The 23960-nt window shown below is 46.1% G+C and overlaps 1 long non-coding RNA gene across 2 annotated transcripts in view; it reads right to left on the reverse strand.

The window, feature by feature from the left end:
* The window catches only part of LOC146761678 (uncharacterized), a 60704-nt gene extending 37171 nt beyond the window's left edge, over positions 1-23533 (reverse strand). Inside the window, exon 1 of one of the 2 annotated variants that reach the window (XR_014942420.1) lies at positions 23404-23533. This is a non-coding gene — a long non-coding RNA (uncharacterized LOC146761678). Of the gene's footprint in view, positions 1-11115; positions 11217-23403 lie in introns of those variants that run through there. The other variant, XR_014942422.1, reaches the window with a different exon arrangement.
* Between the last annotated feature and the right edge of the window lie 427 nt (positions 23534-23960).

Below are 23960 nucleotides of genomic sequence, written 5' to 3' on the forward strand. Positions count from 1 at the left end.
ACGCTGGGCTGAATATTCAACACTTTCCATGTTTACTCACTCACAGGTTATCTGTGCTGCACAATCAGCAAAAGTCCTGCAAAACACTTGCTGGGGCTCCGCTACCAGAAGGTCTGTAATGGAGTTGTTCTAGAGAAAAATAGAACTGTTACCGTACCTACAGCTGTCTCCACACAATTAGTCATATGTGATGGAGAGATACGAGTCCTCTCAAGGCTCTTACTGTCTCGTCAACAGCTGAAGTCAGAATGAAAATATCCTAACCATCAACAACCAACTTGAAAGCTGAATCATGAATCCTGAAAGCAGCCTCAAAACTATGAAGAGATGCTTCCTCCCCAGCAGACAGCTGGATTCCTTCTGTCTGTCCTGTGTTTCTCCTTCCCCTATCATTTCCTGACATTGCTCAGTGAAATAACATTTATTTCTTCATCTCCTCACTACAGCAACCTTTCTCTGCGCCAGCTAAGGGGTACATTGGAGTCAGGAGAGGAAGCCGTACTTGCAGCAGGAAGTAGAAAAGGCCAGAGCTTCAGCTCGTCCCAGTCATCTCCTCTGCATGACCTTGGACAAGTTTCCCAACACTGCCTGGCCTCATTTCCCAATTGCAATAGCAAGATGCCCACTCCATTGAGTGATTACCATTCAGATGTGTGTGGTAGACCCGGTATTACCATCCTGGGGTTAACACTGATAATTTGAAAATTAGATAATTCAAAAATAAGGCATATAATCTCCTTGTCCGATAACATGGAAATCTTCATTGCAACCTAGACCACAGTTCCATAGAGCACTTTTATGCCCTACAACTTCCAAAACTCTCTCTGGTCTCTTGTAGCTCTGAAGGTCTTGACCAACAACGCCTACAATAATTATACCACTGTCAAGCTCAGGAAATCCATGTTCTCTTCCCTACTTGGCAGACAGTTTCAACTTCACAGGGTGCTGCATTCAGACAATGAATATGACTGAAAAACAAGTAGTACTGCTGCTGGACTTCTCAGCAGTCACTTGGCCAGATGGTATAGTCCAGACTTCACCTGGATCCCCATGGCTGCTTTTTGTGGCGAGGAATCTGGCACTTGGTAGGAACACACACAGGAATGTGCTATGGTAGGGACAGGAGCAGAAACCCAGGATCTGTCTTCATAATCTTAATTAATCTTCTGTTTTAGAGGCTTTCCAACCAGTTCACATCAACTCCATACAATGCCACAGGCTTGGGTCAGAGTGGCTGGAAGGCTTTGCAGTTGAAAAGGATCTGGGGGTGCTGGTCAATGCCCAGCTGAATTTGAGCCAGCAGTGAATCCAAGTGGCCAAAAAGGCCCATGGCATCCTGTTTCCTATCAGAAACAGTGTGGCCAGCAGGAGTGATCATCCCTCTGTACTCAGCTCTGGTGAGGCTGCACCTTGAGTAAGCATTCGGTTTCCAGCCTCTCATTACAAGAAAGACACCATGACCCTGGAACATGTCCAGAGAAGAGCAGTGAAGCTGTGAGGGGTCTGCAGCACAAGTCTTATGGGAAGAGACTGAGGGAACTGGGATTGTTGAGTCTGGAGAAAGGAAAGCTCAAAGGAGACCTTGTAGCTCTCCACAACTGCCTGAAAGGAGGTTGGGGTAAGGCAGAGGTCAGCCTCTTCTCCCAGGAATAGGACAAGAGATGATAGCTTCAAGTTCCACCGGGGAAGGTTCGGGTTGGATATCAGGAAAACCTTCTTCTTTGAAAGACTGATCAGCAATTGGAACAGGCTCCTCAGGGAGGTGGTGGACTCATCATTAGAGGTGTTCAAGAACCATGGAGATGTGGTATTTAGGGACATGGCTTAGTGGGGAAATATTGGTGATAGATAGACAGTTGGACAAGATGATCTTAGAGATCTTTTCCAGCTTGAATGATTTTATGATTCTATGACTTGATTCTATGATTCTAGCATTTCTTTCAAGAGGCAATCTCCACTACCAGAACACAACTCAAAACCAATACCAGATCTCCCAGCTCTGAGCCCCAACAGTCCTTTTGAAGTGATAATTCCAAGGCAAGAACCTACTGAAACCACACATCCATGCAATCATTTAAGAGCAGAACAATTGCTGTAGGTTGCCATGGCAGTGTGCATGGCTGATTTTATCATCCTTATCAGCTGCAACAGCATTTAGGCCTATTATCAAAGAATACCAGCTTTTTTTTTTTTATAGGTGCAATAGGTGGGAGAAGCAGAAAACCAGCACCAGGCAGAAAGTCAGCAGCCAGCACACAAAACCAGAGCTGAGCAAGCTGCCCACAGGCAGACAGCCATTGATCCAGCCCTGAATTTGTGCCAGAGCACAGGGACGATAAAGGACACCCCAGCAGCTCCCAGCTCTTCCTGGATGGATGTACCCAGGTCAGGCAGACAGAACAGAGGCACGGTGTCGGTGAGAGGAACGCGCTTGTCTGTGCTCCCCACAGAGCTGATGAAACTAGGTCAATGTTTCTGCCTTGCTGAGTCTTTTGGCAGGTCGGTGCCATGCTGCCGCTGCCGCTCACAGCTGATAATTTGTGCTGCACAGCAGACATGTCGTTCAGAAGTTAACATATTCAATACATCTAATTAAATCAACCTTGGCATTTATTCAAAACTCTTCTCACTGCTTTTTTTTTTTTTTTTTCTTTGTCATTTGGTTGTCGTGTGTGCAGGTGTTTTTTTTTTTATTTTATTTTATATTTTATTCCTTACTCTCAGTGGCAAAGAGATGCAAGAGAAAAGAGATGAGAGATGGTTGCTAAGGGGAGAGCTAGTTTTCATCTTTTGGCTGTTTCCCCACTGCTCTCCTGACATCATGGAGATGCTTTGTCTTCCTCACGGGAAAGTGACAAGCCCACATGGCATCAGTGCTTATGCCCCCTTCCTCCTGCCTCTCATCAAACAAAATGACCTTTTTCTGTCTTCTCGTGGGCTTTGTAAACAGAGACACACGCTCATCAGCGAGCTTTTGGCTCTGCCACTGACACTCACTGCCCTGAACACGTGCCTGGTGGGTCTGTGTGTCCTTCCTGTCCTCCCACCCAGCATTGTCCCTTCCTGGGGACAGCTCCTGGTGGCAGGATCAGTTTGCACTGTATGTACTATTCTGAAGCTGGATTGAGAGTTTTGCAAGGTACTGAAGCAAGAGGCACTAAGAGCAAGCAAAGGACATGGCTGGCAAAAGAAGGCACATCAAAGTCCAACCTGCTGCAGCTGGGCTGTGCTGATCACCTCAAGGTATGATCATGATCTTCCAAAACCGTCATGAGCAAAGACAGAGGGATGGCTGCGTGGCCTGGGTGTCTTACAGATGCAATCTTGTGTAGCTCCAGAGTACCTCTGCACACTGGCTCTGCATAATGGATGTAGTCACCAGCAGGGTCCTGCCTCATTCACCAGCTCATCCTCAGGTGTGACTGCAGGAGCTTCGATCATCCCAGAAGAATCAATTGCCTTGCATCCTGACTTGTATCAGAAATAGTGCAGCCAGTAGGACCAGGTGATCCATCCTCCTGTACTCAGCACTGGTGGGCTACACCTTGAGAACAGTGTTTAGTTTTGGGCCCCTCACTACAAGAAAGATACCAAGGCCATGGAGCATGCCCAGAAAAGGTCAACGGAACTGTGAAGTGTCTGGAACACAAATCTTATGGAGAGTGGCTGAGGGAACTGGGATTGTTCAGTCTAGAGTAAGAGGAGGGTCGGGGAGACCACATTGCCATCTACAACTCCCTGAGAGGTCATGGTGAGGTGGGAGTTAGCCTCTTCTCCCAGATAACAGTGATAGGAAGACAGGATAGCCTCAAGTTGCACAAGGGAAGTTTCAAGTTGGATATCAGGAAAAACTTCTCTGAAAGAAGTTGGTTGGGCACTGGAACAGGCTGCCCAGGAAGGTGGTGGAGTTGCCATCTCTGGAGATGCTCAAGAACCATGGGGATGTGGTACGCAGGGAAATGGCATAGTTGGCAATATTAGTGGTAGGTAAATGGTTGTGCTCTAGGTGCTCTTAGAGGTCTTTTCCAACCTTAATGGTTTTATGATCCTGTGGTTGTAAGAACCCACATGCTATATTCTCTGATCCCTGTATTGAATTTACTGTCTTTTCCAAACTCTTTAAGTCTTCTTTTTCCTTCCCAGGCTGGAGAATCAGGACGGGAGAATATTCCAGGTGTCACCAGAGCAAGGCAATGTTTGAAGTGTTGTTACTTCCTTAGTTTGATAAGAAAGACCTCACTAGCAAAGCAGAACAGTATATCTAGATGATGACACTCAGGACATCTGTGGTCTCTTCTCAGCTACCACCTCCAAGACATCCTTAGCCTCCCACCACAAAAGCAACTGTTTACCTTTCCGTACATATGCTATTTTCTCTCTTTCAACCCAACATCCCATCATTCTTAAAGCACTCACAACAATTCTGGGCTAGTCAGGCTCCCCAAACCCTGCCATACTGTGTCTCTGCTTTGCTGGCCAGCATTTGACCAGCACTGGGTACCCAGCAGCAGCCACTGCTCAATGGGAGGGGAGGACATTTCACTCAAAACCTCCTGATCATTCCTTTTTCAGCAGTATGAAAGCAGCCTAAAAAGTACTATGAACTCCTCTGAGATGAAGGACATCAGCAGAGTATAGGATATCACTCTCCTTCATGGCAGGGAATGTTACACAACTCCCTCTGTCAATGCAGAAGGTAATTTCTCTGCAGACAGGCTCCCCCTCCTTTTCTGCTGCTGATGTTCACCAGGCACAGGACCATCTCTCCTTTTTGCTTCTTTTCGTTCAGCACATACACTTCAAACTGTACAGCAGTCAAAGAATATTCCTGGACCAGAGGAAAGAAATGGGACTAGAGGGTACCAATTTAAGGTAATTACTTTGGCTGCTGTGAGTCTCCCCTGACACCATTGCGGGGGCCTTTCTCATATGCTGAGCCACTCAGCAAAAAACACATCTGTGTTTTAATTTACATTTCCTTACTAACTACTGATCAGATAGCACGAGCCATTTATATGCCATCCATTCTACATCAGCTTGTCCCAGCAGTGCTGGGTGCTGCATGAATGCAACTTTGGTGATAATAGTGGTGACCCCAAGAGCTGAGAGAGTTCAAATAGACCCAACTGCACAAGGCACCGAGTTCTGTACAGAGGTGGCTTGCAAAGCTGAATTAAGCAAAGAGTAGTGAGAGAATCTGGTGGTTTTAGCACTGGGGTTGATGTGGAGCTGCTGTGGCTTTCTCAGAAATACGAAATGTCTTGCTAACTACTATGAAAGTTCATGCAAGGTTATCAGAGATCTGGAGTTCACAGCAGGCAGCCCAGGACCATGTCCAGGTGGCTTCTGAACATCTCCAAGGAGACCCCATAATCCCTCTGGGCATCCTGTGTCAGATCTCAGCCACTCACATAGCACATAAATTTTTCCTCATCTTCAGATGGAACCTCCTGTGTGCTGGATCACTGGACCTGGATCGCTGATACACAAGGTTCAAACCTCTGCAGAGTAGACCTAGGATTTGTTTCAGCACACACAGGCGGGAAATGATTTGTACATCCAGAGTGGGAAAGAAACCAGAATATCAGCCCCAGGACTGTCTAGATGTCACTGTGGCTGCTTCCAACCCTACGTGGCCTCCCTACCCTTGTAACCTTCATACAAGGGATGATCCTTGATCATAGAATCATAGGATATCTCAAGCTGCAAGGGACCCACAAGGATCATAGAATCAGTAAGGTAGGGAAAAAACATATACAATCATCTAGTCCAAGTGTCCACATACCACCAATATTGCCCACTAAGCCATACCCCTACACACTACATACACCCTTTCCTTAAACACCTCCAGGGACAGTGAATCCACCATTTCCCTGGTAGCCTGTTCCAATGACTTACCACTCTTTCGGAGAAGAAACTCTTCCTAATATCCAACCTGAACCTCCCCTGGCACTGGAGGTCATTTTCTCTCATCCTATTGCTGTTGCTTTGTAGAAGAGGCCAACCCCTACCTCACCACAACCTCCTCTCAGGGAGTTGCTCTGCAAAGGTCCACCCTAAATTCCCTCCTCTGGACACCAATCGTAACTTTTTTCTTCATATACTGCAGCACACTGGGCACAGCACAGCATGCTTACCGGTGTCTACAAGGACTGCAGTAACTGAACACAGAGGACAACCCACCGTGACTCAGCCACCCCAAGGACACAGTACAAGGACTGTTTCAGACTGCTGCTATCGATGCCACCAACGACTCCACAGCCAGCAGGAGCCATACGAGGCTGCAACAGGAAATCGGTCTTAATCACCATCTCACTTTTCATCCTCCACTTCAGTTCTGCTATTTTAGCAGCTGCTGAGAGCTGGCTCCACGCTTTCAGATGAGCAACGGTTACAACATGGCATTTAGCTCGAGTGCTTTCAGACTGCAGCTCCAATAGAAAAAAGAAACATGAGGTTGGAGAGGTGTGGGGAGAAATCTGTCAGCCGTGCCTTGAAGACCAGGCTGACATCATATATCCATCTTTGCCCGTGTTTAGATTTCCTGATGTCCCACCACAAGCTCACCAAGGAAAACACTGGTTATTCTTTGCTTTGCCATTCCTCTCCAGAGAGCTGAAGTTCTCTAGATGCAGCACAGAGGCATCCGAGGGACGTTCAGAAGCTGCCTTGTCCCTGCCCCATCCAAACCCATAACCCATGCTGACAGATGCATGCAGACAGGACGTGGGCACTTCATGGACTCGCTGCCTCACCATGCAACACGGATGTGTTTCACAGATGCATCTCCAGGTGCTTCCCCTTCTCCTTGTTCTTGATACAGACCTGTTGTGGTAGTGAGGCCAAGCACTATCACTGTAACTGCTCAGCCTCTGTAGGGCCCAGCAAAATTCCCCTTGCAAAGGGAAAGTCTGTTGCCATCATAACCCATGCAGATGGCAGAGCTGCCCCTGGACACCTGCACTGTCAATAAGAGACAGAGGGTGCTGGGATCCAGGAAGAAGCACAGCCACAGCACATTGACAAATCTAGCCCTCTGCAGCAGGGCAGGCTCACTCACAGTCAGCATGTGTTCTCAAGGCTCATTCACCTCCAAAGGCAGCAACCAACCCAGGAAACAGAGGCTGGATATCAGTTGCCTTCTCCTTTTGCAGCCTCCCCACCACAGCACACCAGTGCTGCAGCAGCTGCAGGAGACAATTGTTGTGTGGGTGATTGAGCTCTGGATGTCCAGAGGAGCTGTGGAGTCATTTTGGAGATGCCCAAAACCTTCCTGGAATGGTCCTGGGCACTTTTCTTTGTGTATTCCTGTTTGATCAAGAGTTGTGCCAGAAAGACCCAGAGTTTCCTGCCAACATGGGATTCTAGCATTCTGTTTCCCAGTGCACCTAAAAATAGGGAGTACCAGCTCCCTTCTGGCCCCTCACTGAGCTGCTGGTCCCTGATGGCGTCTCTCCTTCCTTCAGTGCACACCAGTGGTGTCCCAGCACTCTGCAGGCACCCAACAACATCCCTATGCCCAGCCTGGTGTTGGCCCATGACAGATCGTCAACGGTTATGCCAGGCTGGATATAAGCTGGCTGCTTCCTACAACTGCTCTGTACTTACCCCAGAGGGACATGTTGCCCAGTGAGGAGAAACTCATACCAGAACCATCGTTGTTGCTTTAATGTCACCTTCCCCTGAGCTAGCTGCAGTTAAATGCATCCCAGACATGTGATTCTAGAAGCTGACAAAAGTCTTCCCTGTTAATTTTCACTAGCAGGATGGAAGTACACATTTATGTTTCCCTCCTGTTCATGTGTGCACATTTCAGAGCCCCAAACCAAGATGTCCTATATGAGAACTATGAGGTTCTCCAGGAAACCACAGGAATTCCACTTACAACCTGTGAGAGGCCTTGAGTTTGTCCCACTAATTGACCAAGTGTCTGAGAATGGTGGTTGACCTCCCAGAAGCCACGTGTCAAAGAGGAAAACATAAGCAGGGGACTCCACCTCCAGTGAAAACAAGTTGAAAAGAAACCTCACAGCACCCTCTCAATGTGCTCCTTCACAGCAAGAAGCATCTTGAATTCCACAAGGCCCCTTCCAGAGTGAATGACTGTAGACAAGAAACATTTTTGTGCCAAGCTGACAGCAACACAGCAAAAAGCCATGGAGATATGCAAGGAGGAGCAGAAGTGATAATGGGGTTTTCACACTGGTCTTCTACCTAGAGGATGACATGTGCTGTTCAGGGTAGACTCTGAGCCTGTCTTTTCTTTGAATAAAGTGCCCAGTATTCCTCTGCTGCTTTTCTACATTGCAAGGTTTTCCCAGCTGACACTTTAAGATACACTTCAGGTGTATGAGGTCTGCTTCTCAAAGTAGATGGCCGCTGAGCAGCCGGTTCACAGCACACTACCATGGCTTCAACAAAGCATCTTGTGACACTTGAACAGCATGATTTGCCCAGACATGATAAAACACCCAGGAATCTATTCTTAGGTACTACCTGTCATTAAATCAGACAAAAATGACAACATTTTAAGTTATGGAAGCACTGAGCCAAGATCCAAAGAAATCTTTGACTCGAAACTAATTCAACCTTATGGAAACAGTGGTATTCACCTCTTCCCCCCTACACTGCCTCAAGTAACATCTCTTCTTAGAAGCCCCCAGTAATCCTTGTGCTCTGCATCCAACTGTGGAGATGTCACTGTCCTCACTTGCTGTGTAGCCAGAGATCAATCCCCTACCCACAGCAAGGGGAGGAAGAGTAGACCTGTCAAATGTTGGCATCCTCTCCTCATGCTTCAGCTCTCCTACTAACAGAAGATGGCTTTGTGCTAATAAGAAGCAACAGATAGGTTGTAAATGCTCCTGTCTCTGAGGATAGCAGCTTTATTCAACAGGAAATGGGAGCAGCAGCATCTTACACCGCTTCACTGAGATGCATTTTACCCAAGGAGGATTATCAGAGCATGGAAGCAGGTGAGGCCAGTTCAGCAGAGCTGTGCTACAGCATCTCAGGAAAACACCCCAAGACTCATGCCACATGGGCAGCTCAATTTCTCCTAATAATGCACTTACCACTGGCAGAAGTTAGAGACTGCAAGTGCCTCATGAGCCATTTGCAGTAACACTTGTAGACATTGCTGAGTAACTCGGGAACTTAATGATCTTTTTTCAAAATTACCTGTGTTATTTAAAAGCCTATTTGTACTACAGGTGCCCTGGGAAATGCACTTCCCAATCAAACTGCAGAGCTGGCACTATCTGGAAGTTACCATACAACTCATCCACACTGCCTTACGTACCTACCTACCTACCCACAGGAAGACACCCCAAAATTCACCTTCCCAATTAGAGAAAAGGGTAAAACTCCAGCAGCAAACTCCTTATCCTCATCCACTGCCTGTTTGTGGTTACCAAACGAGAGCAAGAGGAGCATCCTCTTTGGAGTACAGCAAACACTCAGCGCACACACACACACACACATCTGAGGACATACAGATGTAAAATAAATATATTTAGGGAAGTTATTACGCTTCTCGGAAACTCTTTGCAAGTGCATTATTTATGAGGCTGAGCAGCAATTTTTAGAGCCAGCATGCAGCTCACAACTTGAATCAAGAGGCACATGCACAAACCCACTTACTAATATTGGCCTTTGTGGCTGGAAAGCCCCATGCACCTCCCAGCCCTGCTCGCAGCAAGGCGACACAGCCGGGTGCTCACTTTGAATGCACACAACCAGGGCTCAGTGGGGGAAACACCAGGTCCCACGGCTGAGCTGCGAACATCACCCCAGGGAGCAGCTTAAGGTGAGCAGGGCAGGGCTGGCACTTTCGTTTCTCTGCCCCAGAAGTGTTTCCATGAGCATTCAGCAGAGTGGGGATTAAGAGCATTTGTCAAGGTAGTGGGTTTTTTTTGGTGTTTTTTTTTTTGTGTGTGTGTGGTTTTTTTTTAAAGCATGGTATAGAAGAAGGACATGCCTTAAGTGAAAGACCGTGCCATTAGAACTCCCAAAGAACCTTTCCTGGTGGATGGCACACAATCCCTGAGAGCCAAACTCCCCAGAGAGCAATGCCGGGTTATCACTAAGGACGGTTTTGTCATGAGATCAGTCCATGCCAAGTGAATATCTAATACAGTCTAAATGGAGAAGGTCTTCAGGGCATTTTCTGCTTTACTGGCAAGGGATCTAGTTGACCCTGTGATGATAGATAAGCTGTCAAACAAGGGCTTCTGCAACAGCAGTTGTTCCCAGAGCCAGCTGCAACAGTTTATTTTTGCCACATACGCAGGACACAGCTCTTCACTGCAGTGTGCACAAATGAAAGCTCTGAGCAGACCTCAGCAAAAATTACCTTGTAATGTGAATCCTGCATCATTGCTTGCAACAAGTATGGCAAAGCATCAGAGTTATGTTGTCAGGACACAAGAACAGATCCTCAAGCAAGACTTCTCTACTCAGCATGCTCTGATTCTCTGTCACTGCCAAAACAACTGCAGCACCTGATGTGCTATCACGACTTTGCTGCAGCTTCGGTCTCAGCATGCTGATGGCAAAAGGGAACACCCTGCTTGTGTGGAGATGTGTAGGGTCACTGCCCAGCGTCCTCATGGAAAACAAGCAAGCTAAGCCATGAATAAAGAAGTTGACGCGGGGCCTTGCACACTTTATCATCATAGGCACATCACTTTCTGCATCACTCCTCATCCAAATATCTCCTTTTGGCTTATCTTTGCACCCCTCCAAGTTGCCTACCTACCTCCAGCTAATGGAAACAGGGACTGATACCTCCCCCCAGTAGCTCTTGCCATGTTCTATCTCCACAGAATTGCAGAATGGGTGAAGTAGGCAGGGACCCGTGGGTCCATCTGGTCTGACCTCTACTCAAGCTAGAACAGTCAAAGCAGAGGGCCCAGGACCATGGCTCCTGCAAGTCTGCTCATTCTGCCCCTAATACAGTCACTCCCCATGCTCACATGGGTCCAAGCATGGTGGGTATTATTCTCACCACAGTCAAGCCACTGTTTGTTTGTTTTTTCTATGCTGCCTACACTGCAGCCAGCATTTTGTCTTTAATGATTAAAATTGAGCACCCCAAAGCAGCAGCAGTCTTACCTGTTCTGGACCTTTGGAGCTGTTGTGCTGGAAAAGGAGTCAATGATTCTGGAAAGAAAACAGAAACAAAAACCACAAAGAATCGAGGAAAGCCATTAAATGCTTCTATTAAAAAGACAAACTACAGGATGTCCTGGAGAACAGCTACAACACTGAAGCCATTCATCACCAGCTTTCATTTTAAGATGACATCTTGTAATACGGTTTCAAGTGACATGAGCTATCCTGTACCCTGTAACCTCTCAAGGAGGCAAAAACACTTCTGTGAGCTGTTTTGGTGTACAAATCAGGGGGTAAAAGGTGCTAGAGAACCAAAGAGTGCTAGTGGGAAAGCACAGGGTGGGTTAAGGTTCCCGGCTCTTGGTACAAATATATTCATGTCAGCTGCACAGCTATCGATATTCTAGCATGAGTCATCTGTAATACTTATCTAATGGTGATTAAGCTTCTCTCACTGCTCATACTTTCCAGATAAATCTGTGAAGAAAACAAAAGGGGAAAAAAAATATCAGAACATGTTACTAAAGAAGTAAAAGGAAGGGCACTGGGAGCACAGCTGGGATAGTACCTGCAAAACAAGACAATACACAAAGCATCATGAAGAGACTCAGCTCAAGGCTAGTTGAAGAACATGGGCACCAGGAGGAGCAAGACAGCTCCAAGACTCATCTGGGTCCTGATGATGTACCACTAAAAGTCCATACCCATGCCATTTCCTGCTGGCAAATGCTACAGCCAATGGCTGCAGCACAGCCTGTATGCAACACCTATTTTGTTTAGATCAGGACTCAGATTTACACAGTTTTCACCTCACAAGTGGAAAGGTGCCCTGTAGCATTGGCAAAGGATGGACAGGCAGACTAGTGAGGAGGCCCTGGAGCCAGAGGAGTTGCTGCCCATAAAATCTACACCCAGCCCCTGTGAATGGTGTGCAGAGATCAAAACAGTGGCCATGCTTCCCTTCTACCCTTGTGCTTAGGAATGCTTAGATAGCAGTTAAGCTGCAAACATTTTTCATTGGGCAAATAATGAAAGAACAAAACGAATCATCTTGTTTCAAGTCTCTGCTTGATCAAAATAACTACGAACAAGCAGCAGGACACGACCTTTGCATTCTGGTGAGCCACAAGAGTCAATGCATATCTTTGGAGGACTTTCTCACCAGAGAAATCACCGATGGGAAGCTTGGGGAAATGCCCCCGGGTCTCCTGAGGGAGCTGAGTCATCACATGGGCCCCATGTGGAGATTTCATAGTGGTGGCTGAGGAGAAGGTGGGCAGCAGAGAGAAAACACCTCTGCAGCTTCACACAGCAAAAAGGAAGATAAAAACTATGAATCACTTGCACTCTGCCTCAACATCTTTCACTAAGAGCTACCAAAGCATCTCACACAGGATGCCAGCAGGTTTCCCAGCATGTCAGCTCTCCAAGAATGGTTTGCAGGGCAAGGAACTCCTGGGCAAAATGCTTATCTGCTGAGCAGATATCTGCATGTGCGCAGTCATAAACATTCCAGCTGCCCAGCAGAGTCGGTAATGTGGATTCAGATGCCTCTCTTCCCATGAATGAAGCTTGCTGTCAGGCCATACCACTTCTGCATAGGCCATGGGGACCAACTCAACAGGCAGAACCAAGCCCTGAGACAGCCACCTCTACCACCTCCATCTCCTGCTTGCTGGGAATGGAGAAGAGAAGCTCTGCTGTGGTCAAGATATATGAAATTCCTTGACCATCTTGCTACATAATCAAATCCAGTGGACAAAATGTCAACACAATTTAAGTTTGCTTTGACTAGGGGATAATTCTGATAGGATGAACATCAGGATCCTGGATCCAAGGATCTTTCTAACAAGAACTGCATGTGCCTCAGGACCGTGGGCAGGGCTGTCCCCCACCAGATCAGTCTGCCCAGTGCCCCATCCAACCTGGCTTTTAACACCTCCCGGGATGGGGCATCCACAGCTTCTTTGGGCAACCTGTGCCAAAGCCTCACTTCCTTCTGAATAAAGATTTTCTTCCTAATATCTAACCTAAATCTCCTCTCTTTTACTTACCATAAGAATCATAAAATGGCCTGGGTTGAAAATGACCATAATGATCATCTAGTTCCAACCCCCTGCTATGTGCAGGGTCGCCAACCACCAGACCAGGCTGCCCAGAGCCACATCCAGCCTGGCCTTGAATGCCTCCAGGGAAGGGGCATCCACAACGTCCTTGGGCAACCTGTTCCAGTGTTACCACACTCTGAGTGAAAAACCTCCTAATATCTAACCTAAACCTCCTCTATATTAGCTTAAAACCATTCCCACCTGTCCTAACACTATTCACCCTTGAAAACAGCCATTCCCCCTCCTGTTTATACGCTCCCTTCAAATACTGGAAGGCCACAGTGAGGTCACTCCATCACAGAAGGCCACCAGATTGGGCAGTCAAAATCTGCCTTTGGTAAAGCTATGCTGGCTGTTTCAAATCACCTCTTTGTCGTGCATGTGCCTTAACATGGCTTCTAGGAGGATCTGCTCTATGATCTTCCCAGGCACTTATAAAACATTATCCCTTGTTCTGTCTATTCTATTTTACCTGGAGGACACAAGACCCGAGCTTAGTGAACAGCCTGTCTCAGCAGCATGGCCCATGTCCCCAGTCCTCTATGAAACCTCTCCAGCTTTTCTAGGTACACAGCTGGTGCTCTGTGATTTTTCTACTGAAAACTTTTACTCTGGTTTTTGGACATTTTTTTAGTGGTATGCTAAAAACTGCATATGGCTAAAAATGCAATTCATAGGAAATCAGTACAGAGGGGAGGAGGGGAAAAAACACCATATCCTTCTGTCAGGATGCAAATAAAGCACTGAGTGGGAACTGAACTGGCCACAGTTGTCACCTAACCCCAGCAGCGTGTGTGATACACAATTACACACAGATTAGGAGACTCCTTTAGAATAAAATAGGACTGTTTCGTCAGGAAAAAATAAATAATAATAATTAAAAGACAAGCGGACTATCAAACTCAAATCAATTGAAAACTTGATCTATCAAAGCATTTAGCCTAGTCAGTTTTGCACAGGGGAAAAGAAAAAAAAAAAAAAAGGAAATCAATGATTATCTGTGTAGCAACCTGTCACAGCTCTACACACATTTCTATCAGCAAATAAAGGCAGTCGTATTACAAGGATCACTCATCTGTATTATGATACAAAGGCAAACAAATGTGCACAACCAGCTTCGGACTGTGGCTCTGGAATTTACAGAAGCATGGAAAAATCAACAGGCTCTCTGTCTGAATAAAGACAGTGGGTTTAAGCATACACGACTCGTGCTGATGTGTGGTGAACCAGCTCGGTTTGCAGGCATGTGTGCACAGCTGAAGATAACTATCTCTACATATTTATATCAAAGATACATATTTATATCAAAGAGGGAGAAAAAACTTATTGCATGCAAAACATAGTGATGTTTGCACAGATCTCTCACCAGAGGTCACGGCTCCAGAGATGACAACCTCTCTGACGTTGGCATTTTCTGAATGGTGAGCTATTTTGGCTGCCCTACAACTTCTGCTTCATACATCCTGGGTTCAAAAGTCACACAGCAAGCATGCAGTGATGTGACACAGCATTGTGGTCACTTAGCTCCTTGTTTCCTACATTTTTGGTTCTCCAATTTTACTCTCTTAAGTTTGGAGACTGGATCCTTAAGAAAAACACACAAAAATAGTCCGTTCCTCTAAAATCCTAAATTCATCGTTTGCTTAGATAGCAACTTTAGCTTGCAATTGGTGAAGAGCCTGCATTTTTCACGGGAGAAAATCACAGCCACCAGTGGCATTTGAAACAACTACAGCTTGGCATCACCTCTACAGTTATTCTACATCTGGATCTGCATCTGCTCTGCCTGTTCAGCACCATCCAGCTGCTCCAAGCACAACATTCAACCTCCACAGCAGTGTGTTGGGGGTGTAAATACAGCCATCACCTAAGATGTCTGCAGCCACTAATTAAACTTCCGCCTCGAGGTATGAGAAAGGCTATCTCTCCTCGAAAGCAGCAGCCTTGACTCAGCAAACGGAGCAAAGGGAGGGACGGTGCTCAGTTTCTTCAAAGGTCAGCCAAGTAACGCCCCAGAAACAGAGCTGTAACACCTCATTCCGAATGAACGAGCAGGAGCTGTATTTACGCAGCTGCCTAACTGCAAGAGCTACAAGGACACATTTGCACGACAGGAACTCGAAACATGGATGCCTTCTGTTAGCTCAATGTTTATTTTGTACAGCTTGGCTCAGAAAACTGAACTCCTCCATTGGTGGAAACCAAAGCCTGTAGAAGAGTGGTTTTTAGTAAAGCAAATCACAAACAATGTGACACTTAAAAAAGTGCTAAAAATAGAGGTGGTGCATTAATAGATGGAGCGCAAAACTGGGACACTGAAGATGAAGATTTTCATCTCAAGCACATCAACATCCTACGATCTAGGGTAAATCTCTTAATCTGCATGTTTCATTTTCACAAGTTACAAAGCAGTCAGGAAGATGACTTCTCAGCAAGACTGCAAGGCTGAGTTCCTAAAGGTCCAGGAGCACTCTGACAGCCCCTGTGCCACCTCCACACAATTGGAGCTGGCATCTCCATGTAACCACAAGACAGTGGTGGCTGAACTGGCTCAGTGACAATAACTTCACACCATTTATGTGCAACACAGGAAGCAGTTCCAGGAAAGCTGTGGCATTTACCTTAAGTAGCTGTCATCACTAATTGCTGATTAGAGAAGCAGCAGCTTTAGAGCCAGTTTCCTGATGGCCAGGTAATGCTGGAGCAGAGCAGCAGGTAAAGTCTTCCATGCATTGCCCCTCACACTGCCCCCATGTGCAGGAGGAGCTCTACAAGGGGGAAAAGTCTGACTCAAACACTCTGTGCAAACTACAGTCCCTTCAAACGTCTTCTGATCTGCATCTAGCTAAAGACCAGAGGCACAAAGACTTTTAAAGACATAATAACAACCTCTATTTTTCTACCAGACAAGCATGTTTCTCAGCCTAGAGTGGTGAGGTTGGCAGGGAATCAAAGATCCATCTCATCCAACCCCAGCTCAAGCAGGGACATCTGCAGCAGGGTGCTCAACAAATGTGTGCTCCTGTTCCAAATTCCTGGAATCCCAGAGAAGCTCCTATGGCCAATCACTGACTAGACTTACAGGGGCACCAATGCACTCTCTCACTTCAAAAATCCAACCCACTGATGGCTACACGCAGCCACCTCACCGTACCCAGCTGTGAACAGCATTTGGCCCACCCACGCAAGCAGCAGTTGGATGCAGCCCTAGAGTTGCCATAGGAGTTTCTCGAGGTTTTCTCCCTCTGATGCAACTGTGTGAAGACTTAAAAAATTCTCATGAAAGATGATGATGCAAAATGCCATGCTAGGAGAGACTGTGTCTGAAAATGAGATGATGCAAACCCAGTGAGAAGCTATCCTACCTCTGCAGTGATATAAAAGAGATAAGAATCTGCCCTTGAATGTTTTGTTACCTTCTCCTCAAGAGTTTAAGATAACACACACACACACACAAATAAAATAAATAAATAAATAAATAAATCAGCAAAAAACATGAAAGCCACAAATGCTAGTTTCATTACAAACAAGCAGGGATGTTTTTCTTTAGCTATTTTTATCATGGCAGGAATAAGAAGCTGAAAATAGCTGCAGGAAGATAACAAAATATTGAAGTTACTTGTTAGCTGTAACTGTCAGCTACCATCATCTCAGGCTGAGGCTGCTCCCATGTTTCATCCGTAATAGAAGCCTCAAGACGGGCTTCAAAACACCGGCACATGTTGGCCACCCAAGCAGCTTTTTAACCTGGAGCTGTGGTGGGACTCTTCTCAAATGGCAGGCTGAGGGTGGGCTGGGGGAGTGGGAGAGAGGGATGGATGTGGCACAGAATGAGCAGCCTCCTTCTTCCTTCATGTTTCCTCTCCCTGCCCCTCATGATATCAGGCTACCCAGTGCTCCTGTTGCCTGTTGTGCCTTCTAGCAGATGAGCAAAACCACCAAGTACACTCATGTCACAGAATAAGGTTATTCATCATGTCACAACTTATGAAAATAAAGAATTGGGAAGAGGTAGAGAAGAGTTCGTTAATAAAGATCCCAGGACCACAGATAAAAGCCTTATGTACAGCAGGAGCCTTCCTTCTTGGAGATCTCCAAAAGCTGCATAGATGTGGCCATGGGCACCTTGCTTCAGGTGTTCCTGCTTGAGCAGTGGTTGGGCCAGATGGACCAAGAGATCCCTGCCAACCTCATCCATCCTCTTGGATTTCACAGAGCTATAGATCACAGAACATCCTGAGTCTGAAGAAATGTGAGCTGCTGAACCTCTCCTACAATTGTACAGCAGGAGGGGCAGTAATTCCTCTCTTCTGTACCTTGTTCACCATAATTCAGGCCAAGGATCACAGCAGCCCAGGACCTCGGCAAGTGCACGAGGACTGCAGAGCAAAGCACCCAGGACTATTTTTAATGTAGAACGACACCCTTCAAAGTAAAACATCTTTGAAAAGAACAAGGAAACTGTAATAAATAAATAAATAAATTCTTATCTTAAAAAACAATCACAGAACTCATAACAAAGCGAAATTCCATTAAGAAAAGGGAAATTCAAGCTAGATGTCAGGAAACCTTTAATAGACTCATGGCCCTTCCTGCCAGGGTTGTGGGAGGTGCAGGGTTTGGGTGCTTTGAGAGCCCCCCCCTTTGCTGTTTAAGGGACAGAGCAAATGGGAAACTGCTCTAGATCCAAAAACCTGAGAAGGAAAGGCCACAGCTTCAGTCACTTACTAAACAGGATGCTTTGTTGAAAATGGAGCAGTTTGCATGATTCTCACAGAAAGAAAAAAGAAAGAAAAAAACAGGAAAAAGAAATAAAAAGGAATGTAGAATCCCAGGAAATAGCAAGCATCCTGCTCTTATGAGTAATACGAGACGTGAGTCTGCAGTGTTGTTATTGAAATACTTTGAAATGATGCTGTAAAGCATAGATTTACAATAGCACAAAAAAGAGACGGTGGCACTGTATCTCATGTAATGAAATGCATATAGATTAAAGTCATAATTGAGTTTAAAAATATACATCTCAGTTTATTTGCATGAGTGACACCAGGAAGACTGATGAGCAGTCTCCCAGCGCAAGGATAAGCAGCCACCTACTGAAATGAGCAAACATAGTGACAGACTCCAAGAGAAAGCATGCAGAGATAAGCCAGAATGCACCACTTTTCTACATAATGATGCTCAACTCCCACCCCATTTGGCAGGCAGAGCAGCTTCCCAGTGACCTGTAGAGGAGGGATATTCCAAGGGAATTTCTGTAGGCTCATGGACACTTGTACAGACTTCAGTGTGATCCTGCATTTTGTTTTTCCTCTGAAGCACCTGCTCCTGTTGAGAAGTCTACAAAGCACTGGATCATCAGAACTAGAAAGATTTCTCTCTTCTATGTGCAGCTCTCTGCAAAGCACCTGAGCAGCAATTCTGGGACTTACTGGTTGAAAGCTGCATGAAGGTCAGCTCTTTCTGGACCATGACCTGCCTCCTCCAGATGAGTTTTGCATTCCATGGATACTAATATAAAGAGAAACAGCTTCCCACCCATTGCCACCTGCAGCCACCCCTCCTCACACTTTCTGAAGCTTTTTTCCCTCTTCTACACTAGCAGGTGATTGTTCACCTCCAGGCTGAAGCCAGACCTTTACAGCGGTGACAGCACTCACTGCTGGGTTTCTACACAGCCAAAATAGCTGCGGCTCATATTACAGAGAACGCTTGTACTACCCAGCAGAAAGAGCTGTGAATGTTTCAAAAGCAGAACACGGCAGCAAGCTTGGATAAAGGAGAAAAACAGAAAGGAAAGTGAAAAGGGTGAGGGAGAAGAGAAAAAATATATGGGAAAAGAAGAAATGATCAAGGCTGGAAGAAAGAAAAAGATACAGTTGATTGACTTTAGCAAGGCTCAGGCACCAATCCAAACTGAAGGCACTGGTAGGTCACCTGGCACACAGCCCACCAAGGGACAGGTATCGCATCAGGTGCCAGCTCCCCCACACCTCTGGTGCTGGGCTGTGATCTGCCTTCCGCACAGACAGACAGCGATCGAGTTTCAATCTTATAAATCATTTACATCACATATGAGGAATTGGAGATGTTAGAGATGGAGAAGAAGCACCAGACCTCCCCCAGGGAAGAGAGCTGGATCCATCCCTATGTCACACTAGCAAATCAGTGGTGCTCAGTTTCTCTTTAGAAAGCTGTTTTGCTGCTCGGTGTCCCTCCCAGGATGAATTTATTCTTGATAATTTTGCATAAATTGCATTTGTTTTAACTCCTCCTTCCTTTTGCCTGGAATTACTGCCTTCTGACTGCATCCTCTGCAGTTGCACAGCATCTCTGGCATGCTTCCCTCTTTAAAACCATTTAAAACGAAGGCTTTCAAAGGAAACTAATCATCCTGCAGACCCCAGTGAAAGACACATTAAAGGATAATCCAAAGATCACATATTAAGAAAGAATTCATGCTGATTTTGAAGACTGAGGACCTTTCAATAGAAATTCAATCTTCCTTCCTTTGCCTCCCAGAAGCAGAGGGCAACAGTTGGCTGGTGATGTGCTCAGCACATAAGTATTTCCTGTACTGGGGTCTGACCACTCTATGAAGTTAGTTAGTTCTGCAGCACCGCAGCAAAAGACTGACTCCAGCACAGCTCCATCCCACATCCCACCATGCTCTGTCATCTGCAGCCAGAGACTTTGGGCAGCTGCCAGACTGACTCAGCTACCATTGGGCTGACTGTGCTGGTGGGTTACCTCACCCTGAGCACGGCACTTTCCATGATGGCCCATCACCTCCACCTGAGACAGACCCATGGAGGCATGAGACCCAACACCTCCACCATGCCCTGAGGTGCACCAGGCCCAGCACTGCCAGTCAGGTGAGGGAAGGGGTTATCCCATTCTGGTCTGCGTTGTGTGGCTGCCCTTTGAGAACTAGGTATAGGTTTGCATGCCACAAGATACGGACATAATATTAGACAGTATCTATTAGACAGTGCTGAGCTCTGCTCTGTGCGACAGCAACAGAGCCCGAGGGAACGGCATGGAGCTGCGTCAGGGGAGGGGAGGGTGGGGACCAGGGACAGGGTCTGCACCAGAGGGCAGTGGGCATGGAACGGGCTGCCCAGGGCAGTGGGCACAGACCCAAAGTGCCAAAGTTTAAGAAACATTTGGATAATGCTTTCAGACATCGGGTTTCATTTCTGGGTAGTTCTCTATAGAGCCAGGAGCTGGACTTGATGATCCTGTGCATCCCTTCCAGCTCAGGATATTCTGTGATTCTAGGATTCTAACCATAGCATGCCACAAGATGTCAGGTACTAGGGCAACACCTGACTGCACTGTGTGGACCTGACCTGGAGCAAAGTCCAAGGGCCAGATGGCCATCCACCACCACAGAGCCCTCTGTCCAACAGTGATCTCAGGGGACAGGCATCACATCATTGCTTAACCAGTGGCACGTGTCCAAGAAGTGACAGCCCTGGCCGAGGACGCTGTGTGGGGCCAGAGTGACTCATGGTGATTCGGCAAGAAAAACAGAGCAGAAAGGAACTCTGCGTGGAAGGCAAGCCAGTCAGCAAGTGATGGCACAAAGGAGCTGGGACTTCCATGCTGCTTGCTGTGACTGAGCACAGGATAGAAAGAAGAGGACAGGAGGCAGGACATAGAAATGTCTTCAGATCAGCCCATGAGTGACCCATCGTATGAGACTGCTTGGGGGAAGAAATACACAGAAAACATTTAAATGGCCCTTGTCATACATTTACTGCCCAGGAAGGCTCCAAGGGTTAAAACTTCCTTGGACCAGGCATAGAAAAGCTGAAGGGAAGATGCTGTAAAAGAAGAAGCTACAGGGAAGTGTAATTTTCTGTTCTGGAATGGAAGTTCACACATTAACCTTCAGTTTGAGAGTGAAATTCCTCCATTTAAAGGTGATGGTGGGAAAGTACAAGTTTCTTCTTGTCTCTCCCCTCCCTGCAACACAGCTGGAGAGTACCCTGAATCATTGGCAACTAACAGATAAACTCTAAGTAACATAAGAGAGAAAAGGAAGAAGGAAAATAACTGTTAATTAGGAGGAAGAAGGATGGAGAAATAAAGCTGTATGCAAGCTGTAAGTATGGAGAAAAGCTTCTGGTAGAAGGAGATGGTTGTTTGCAACCTTCCAGGAACACAGACAGTTCTCAGAGTATCCTTCTGCAACTGAATCTTGACGCAAGCTCCTCTGACCTACAGACACAAATCCATTTATTGCCAGGCTGGGACAACAAGGAGCGGTGTCTCTGAGCTGGGTGCCAGGGCCACTCTCTGATTCAGCAAAGCCCTTGATAAGAAATGTCATCCTCCATTGAGTAATTTTAGCCTGCGAGATAAGAATCTCTATCAGGCTCAAACATATGGCCGGCTGCAGAGCACGCAGCAAAATGAGACGGGTAATTTATTTGCTTGTGCTAAGAGCACTTCCAGGCTCAGAAAAGCTGATGCAATGAAATAATAAGTGCCAAATTACACTCTGTTCTTCTTTGGAGACTTGAAAGAGGCTCCTGAGAAATACAAGAGGCTCATCTATGCCGCCCAAAGCATCCCCGTCTCTCTTCTGAGCACCGAGCTATCATAGACACCAGTACTATGACCAATGAATGTGGGTCTGCATAGGATTTTCTAAGATTTGTTCCTCTCATTAAGTTCTACTCATTACAGAGGAGCTTAGACCCACAGACATGCCGGGTTCTCTGTATGAAATGTCAGTAATTACTGTGCTAAGGAGGAAGATGAGTAGTTAAGTGACAAGTACACAACACCGGTGGAGCCAGGGCCTGAACTCCAGTTCCAGGAGATATGCCCTGGACATTAGAGAAGTTTAAAATTCATGGCATGCAGCAGTACCAATGCAGTCAGTATTACCATCTCCCACTTCAACTTAGCACCTATGATCAGGTGATCTGGGCTAATCTGCACAATACAATATTGGGTCAGGCATTGCTAGGCTTGGCTGCCTAGCTGAGATACCAAACTGAATGGTTTCACTCTCTACAACCATTTCTATTCCCTCTCATCATTATCAGAGCAGCTGTTACTCAACATGTAACATGTACTCCCCCACCATCACCTTCAAATGGGGGATTTTCACTCTCAGACTGAATATTAACATGTGAACCTCCCCTCCAAACCAGAAACTATCAGTTAAATGGCAAACATTTCAAGTTGGTTCATCCAAGGAATGGAGTGGCCCTAGACTTTTAAAGTGTCCTTCCTCTCTCTGATTCAAAGCTACTGCAGAAATGTAGTGGCTACACGCTTAGTCACAGATAGTCTATTCATTGATGTGAAATCAACGTTGTCTCTTGACCAGCAGTATCTTCCTATCACCAGATCTACCAATCATCACCATTCTCATTAGAATTATAATCAGTTAAGCCTGAGACTGAGTCATGAAGATTAATAATTTCTCACTAATACTAAAAGATGGTCCTTCCAGCTCAGTGCTGAGACACAGTGGTGAAGAGCAGTGGGGAAACTGATCTGCCAAGAATTAAAGGGTTGTCATCTCGGGGGAGGGGGGGGGGGGTCAATCCAACATCTTTCATCCCCACCAAATTTATCAGACAATATTAACACAATGATACAGGTCTAGATGCATTGCTGGCAAGGCTTTGACTGCAGCATCACACACAGCAGCCTCAAAGGATGAGTCTGATGAAAAGCACAGCTTGTCTTTTTCTTAGTTTGTGGATTACACTGTCACTTGGAGCCTTACTGTCTTTCCATCCTTACTACTATACAGCCTTCATAAGAACCAGCTGGACCACCTAATGCACATCAGAGGAGTCACATGTCCACCCAGCCATGGAACTCTGCCAGCAGGACACAGCAAACCCAAGGCCCCACTGCTATCTCAAACACCTTTTCCCTCTAAGGAGCCTTTCCAGCATACTGGACCCCAGGGCACAAAACAAGGAGACAAGTGTGTTTATCAGGAGCAATGTTTGCAGCAGTATCAACTTTCTTTTCTACAACCAACATTTTTCAATCCTCCAGAACTGGTAAATCAAAAACAGGTAATTATACTCCACTTTTCCCAGCTCTGATGCTTCTCCTTATGAGGCTTTGGATGATGTAGTGCAATAAAGCCCATTACTTCAACATCTGGAAAACATTTGGCTGTTTTGGGGTTGTTTTCTACCTTTCGAAGCCTCAGTCCCACCAAGAGGTGAGGATGCAGGTCTGCAGGATCACCTTTTCTTTTCCCTCCTGTATCTTGTGCACTCTTCTGAGCGAAATCCATCTTTCCAGAATGAGAGCCACATTCCAAGCTTTTCTCCCTTTAAGCACTTCTGACAGCAACACAGTACTGATTCTACAAAGTAGCCAACTCCTTCCCTTCTCCATGTGTGAATGGAAATAAACACTTAACAATGGCCAGTTCTGAAAGTCTGTGGCAGGGGCTGTCTGGAGAGTATGGAATATCCTTCCAAATAATGTAAATTCAAGCCAAATCACGGCCCATCAAACTTCATAATCCAAATAGTGGATGAATCTACAAGGAAAACACAAGTTTAGTATCTTTTTTCAGGATTCATACTTTTTTTCTTTTTTTTGTTAGTATGAAAAGAGCTGGAATGTTTACTCCCATATGAATGTAATGTTTGGTCCGCCCTTCAGGGGCTGTCATGACCATACAGTACTGATGCCATGGTGCCTTCAGTTTCAAAGTAGGCTTCTCGGTCTTTGGAAACCTCT

The sequence above is a fragment of the Coturnix japonica genome, chromosome 2, assembly GCF_054131305.1.
Source record: "Coturnix japonica strain WE chromosome 2, WE-NBRP24, whole genome shotgun sequence".
In the NCBI taxonomy this organism is placed as follows: domain Eukaryota; kingdom Metazoa; phylum Chordata; class Aves; order Galliformes; family Phasianidae; genus Coturnix; species Coturnix japonica.